We start from the raw sequence: 5,615 nt of genomic DNA on the forward strand, positions 1-5,615 counted from the left end.
TCCGAATGAACATTCGTCGGACATCAGTAGTTGATCGTGAAAATCCTGGTGTGCGTCAGCCATGAGGCAAAACAAATTGCAGAAATCGAGTCGGCGCTGTCTATCACCGTCATGCAGTCCTTGGTGATGTGTCACTCGATAAGGATGAAAATGGTGTCTTTTGAGTGTTCTCCAAACGTAGTTTCGATCCAACCCTTAGTCAAAGCTGGCAGCCCTGACGCTCGCTCGAGGATAGGGGACGAAGTAGGCAAGTATGGTGTTTTCCATGTCGATGTCCTGGAGACCATGACCACGAAACCTCAGATTGATATTACCCCAGTTGTCGAAGTCGCGGACCACTCTAAGAACCGTCGTATGACTTGGTCTGCAATTGGGAAATCTTCGTCTAAATAACTGATTTACTAGAGTAGCATTACGGTGACCTTCTCCGTAAAACAATTCTAGCATATGAGCGCGTTGATCTCGAGTGTAAAGAGGCAAAGCTGAGATAATGTTTTAACTTTGAAATGTAAACGGTTTAAATACTACTCGGACAATTGATATTTCACGTTAAAAAACCACAAATGAAAAATAAGCGTAATATTTGGTGTACAAATCTTTGTTTGATGATCTTGCTAGTAACCACGTCGAAATGGAAGACGCGATCTTTGTCTACTTTGTCTAAATAGGTGTTGAACGTAATAATTTTCTTGAACAATAACTTTTTGCAGATCTGATTATTAACTACATAGCTGAAAGCATAAGTTCCCTAAAATAATTGTACATGTGTGTTGTGATTATGTACGATTGTTTACGTTAAAGGCTATTGCCTGCTAGTACAACTTGTTTTTCCCCCGACCTCCAAACTCAGTGAAAAATAGGTCTTTTTCAACCGAACCAAAATTATTTTTACACTTTCGACTATGCCCTTCAACTTTTCTTTTGAAACATTTTGCGTGACACCTACCGGTTAAAAAATCAATTTTCCAAAACGGCACAAAATCGTTCGAATTTTCTGAAATTTAGTAACCAAAGCCTTCCATACCTAACAAATAAACCCTGATAATTTCAGAACCCTAGCATAAATACATTTTGAGAAAAATGGCCTGATCGAGCAAATTGAGACACCCTGAATAATAGTTGCATTTGAGGGGCATCTCCCCAGAAGCAATTTGTTCCCTTCTATTTAATTCTAAATATTTTTTTAATATATTAATTTTTTTAGGAAGGTCAAGATTTCAAACAAGTATGTACCTTAAAACTGAACTAAAATTAACGCAATGTGTTTAAAAATAATTTTATTTTTTCATAAATTATATATTTAGGCATGCATTGTTATTCAAAAGGTAATGGATTAAATGTTAGAAAAATTATATTATATCAATTGGTCTTTTTTTCTAGAGTTATGACGAATTAGTTGCCCACATAATTAAAGTAAGTGTTGTTGAACTTGAAACAGGTGTTAAAAAAATTAGAGATTTTTTATAAAATAGGTTTTTGGTTAAAATAATCTTACAACTGCAAAAAATGCTCAAGTAAATACTTTTGTAAAAAAAGTTATTTCTTTCTAATGAACGACTTAAAAAAATTCAAGTCAATTTACAACGTTCGTTCATAATATTTTTTTTTTCAAATTAGAATAATTGTACCAAACGAGTTTTCATGGTTCTTAAAAAATCCTTTCTTGGCCGTTGCGACGAAACATTTAAAACCGAATTTTGTTTAAAAAGAACTAAGGATTTGGGTGAGTATTAAGAGATACGTTTCTTTATCTTGTCCATTAAATTAGTAAGTTCATAAGAAACTTTCTGTGATAGGCTTGAGTGATATTAAAACTGCTCGTTTCAGCAACACGGCTGAGTTTTTACCCTACCTTGGATAATTACTTGGTTATAAATCAAATTCATTGATTGATGTTTTTTTTCTAATTAAAAAATCAGTGGTAAAATAAGTTTCAAGCTAAAACATTTAGCTCTAAGGAAATTAATTAATTTTTCATATCACTTGTTAAATCAACATGATTGAAGGTTGATTCAACTGATATTCCGGATTTTATGTTATTATACTATTGGATGTTTTCAAATCTTAATTAATTTTAATATTTCAGGGAAAAAAATTGTGTCAGATAAACGTCATATACTTGAAAAGGTCAGATTTAAATCCGATTTGCTTTACATATAATTTTTTTTCTGGACGTACTTTTTATTTTGTATTTCGAGTAATAAAATACTTTAGATATCGAAAATCTAACGCGATTCCTCGAGATAATTTCGTTATTAGTTTTAATAAATTTATGTACAAATATTTAAGATAATCAACTGAAAAACAATAACGTCAAATTTATTTTGCTTTTAATATATTTTTTTATATTTAATTTCACGGATTTCCTTTTTCAGATATTTTCTCGAGACATCGTAAATGCAAACATAGTTGCGAAATGTGAAGAGTTAAAGGTAGAAATCAATTTTGGACATTATGTTGAAATAACAATTTTACACTCAAATATACAGATTTATTGATAACGAATAGTTGAATATAAAAATCTACTTTTAAATAGATGTAAAAGTACCAAAATGCCTTAAGGTCCTTAAGATCATCGAATGGTAACATTAGGACCTCACTGTTATGATTTGCCAAGCCTTTAAATTACCATGTTGGGCGATCTAGAAATTGCGCAACTACGATGTTTTTGTTTATAGTATCGAATGATTTTATTGTAGGTTTGTAGAGGTAATACGTTCTCTATCATAAGACTATCAAGGCCCTCTAAGTTTGAATTGGGCACAAAGGCGCGTGTATCCAGCAGTAAACTGGCGAGGAAAAAAAAATAAAAAAATAGAAAATCCTCCAATACCCCGTCACCCTTACCACCTAAGCTACCTCTTGCCATCCGGCAGCATGCAATGGGGGACTTGGGCATAAGTTATAGTTTTTCACCACCTGATGGATTCATGAAGCCAGTTTGGCCAGTCATTAGCCTAACTTTAATATCACAGTCGTATTAATTTAAGGGGACCTTGATAGTCTAATGCATCTATACATTTGAGGATTATAGTTGAGAATTTAGAAATAGTGTCAAAATTTAACGACGAATTGATGGTTTTTCTATCTAGTTAATTGCTTTGAGCAGATCAGAATATTCAACCATATCCAATGACGATCCTGTACTCTAATCCACTCACCACTTCACAATATGTTAACGTGGTTTCGATGACTGATCAATTGTATTTGATTCTGTATGTCATGTTAAACATGAGATAGTCGGTGTTAGTTGATCACTTTTGCAGGGGTTTCGTGATTTAGTATCCAATCAACTACCACAAAATAACTATAGCGGTGAATACAGCTTCTCCCGTTCTGCTGGTTTGGTGGTTCCACAGCTCCTTTTTAACACCTTTCTGTCCGATCTTCGTGACTCTACTCTTTATCAGTACGCGGACACTAGCTATCTTCCTCTCGCAATTCAATCGGCAACGACCCACATAAATTGGGAAAATAACATCACTTGTATTTTTCAACACCATGTTTCAAATTTTTTTAATCTTAATATCAAGAAATGCAACTGTACGATGATTACTCGAAGGCGGTTTCGTAATGACGTGACTTTGAAGATAAATAATGTTCCTCTTATCCGTGTTTACACAATAAATTTGATCGGAACAGTCATTTAACGAGATGTTAAGTAGGGGCATACTACATCATTTGTGCTCGCCTATGCAGTATTCCTCGTAGAACCACTGGTTATACGCATGCATTCCCTGCGCTGTTTCGATTGATGTGCTTATCAATTATTGACGATGAGTCTCCAGTTTGGAATCCTTCTCTCGAAAAGGAAATTACAGCGTTAAAACAAATCCAACGAAATTTTACTAGTTTATACCTGTAATCAACGCGACCAAATTTTACCCGTCATATTCCATGAAGCAAACGCCATGAAACTCATTGGCCACTTTCGGATCGAAGATATGTTTCGGACACGATACACTTTCTGAAATTAGTCAAATTAATGACGTTCAATTAATGGCCTTATATTCAAGGCAGTATCTAAAGTTCACTTAAGTTATAACTTTGGGAAATTCAATTTCTTCAGTGGTGCCGGAACATTGATGAATAATGACAACCGGATGATTGGCACCCTTCGATTATTTCTTTTATCTTTTTTAAATGTTCTTATTAGCTTCTTCAAAAATAGTAATTCTTAATTCTATTGTTATTTTATTTTTCAATTTAAATTAAATTTAAAATTAATTCCTTTACTTATTATTTAAATTTTCTTGGTAGCCAACCTGAAGAGGCTTTGACAAAATTAATTATATGATAAAAAGCTTGAAAATATTCAACACGTTCTTGAGACAATTTAGTCGTAATGTCTACAGAGGTTACAATTTCAATACATGTATTCAAAAACTGATAATGGATGAGTACGAGGACACTAAAGTTAAACGTGCTTAAACCAAATTGCACGATTATGGCATTGTAGTTATTTAGACAGAATTGTAATAGTCCCTTTTATAAAAAAGGGATCAATTCAGTTTTTCTTTAAGGTTTGAGTTTTTCTTAAATAATTATATTTGTTGTTTAAAATAAACTCTTTCTTCCTTTTAGGCAGAGAAGGATATCAAAAAAGTAAGATAACTACCAACATTTTAAACACAAACATATTTTTAATTAATTTTTAAATTAATCAAGGCATGCTCATCTTTGGCAAACGTAAGTAAAACGAAAATTATTTAAATAATCGTAATTTAGTTAACTTCTGAAATAATACCTATTTTTGTTATTTTCTAAGGTGATGTACGATTGAAAATCTGTTTCGTCGAGAACTAATTTTTTAATTTGATTAACCTGGGTAAATAAAGATAAAAACTCGATTTTTTAAATCATTTTATTTAAATTCATATTAAACAAATAATATTACAGAAATGCTTTAAAAATTTATAAAATAAGTTTTTCCCTAATTAACGAAAATAAAGTAACGTTGGCTGATTTGTCGTTTAAAAGACGCGTTTGAAAGATATTTTATGAGATTTCCTGAATTCCCGTTTTTGTATTTCAACCAATTATTTATTAGCTCAACCCACAATCGAAGCCAATAGAAAAGCTGGGAAAATGTGGATAGTAAACGGTTTACCGCTATTCTTTAAGGTTTATATCGACACATGTCAAGTTGTTCATGAAGCAGGATTGTTTTAAGACTTAACCTTTGTAAGCATATTATGGCAGAAGCTATAATAAACAATTATCCAGCAAACAGAGATCGTCCCAAAGATATTTAATTTTGGACTAAATGTCTTTGGTTAGTTATGTCTAAAAAACCAAAGGAATCAAATGTTACCCTGGATATCTAGTTTAAGTCCAAACATCCCTGGCAGATAATATCTAAATATCCTTGGATATCCATTGGAAAACAAATATCACTTGTAGATTGTAAATCTAATTATCCAAATTAGTTCGTTACATAGATATAAATTATTAATCCAAAAATCAATGGAAATATATGCGTCGATCTATGATATCACATTCAATATTAATATTTAAGATAAATAATAGATAGTGAGGTAACTTCAAATATCGCGGGTACTTGTAACATTTGACCGCGAAATTTTCAATTTGTGGCAACTTCGCTCTTAGGATTC

The 5,615-nt window shown here is 32.2% G+C and overlaps 1 long non-coding RNA gene across 1 annotated transcript; it reads left to right on the forward strand.

Annotated features, from left to right (window-relative positions):
* Window positions 1-1,370: 1,370 nt before the first annotated feature.
* Window positions 1,371-4,828, forward strand: LOC149963394 (uncharacterized). The gene is made up of 7 exons (XR_016480224.1): window positions 1,371-1,413; window positions 1,618-1,723; window positions 2,087-2,127; window positions 2,376-2,432; window positions 4,585-4,605; window positions 4,669-4,689; window positions 4,769-4,828. It is a non-coding gene; the product is annotated as an uncharacterized LOC149963394 (long non-coding RNA).
* The last annotated feature ends 787 nt before the right edge of the window (window positions 4,829-5,615 follow it).

Source organism: Leiobunum rupestre, chromosome 1 (genome assembly GCF_980474605.1).
Source record: "Leiobunum rupestre chromosome 1, qqLeiRupe1.1.hap1, whole genome shotgun sequence".
NCBI classification, from domain to species: domain Eukaryota; kingdom Metazoa; phylum Arthropoda; class Arachnida; order Opiliones; family Sclerosomatidae; genus Leiobunum; species Leiobunum rupestre.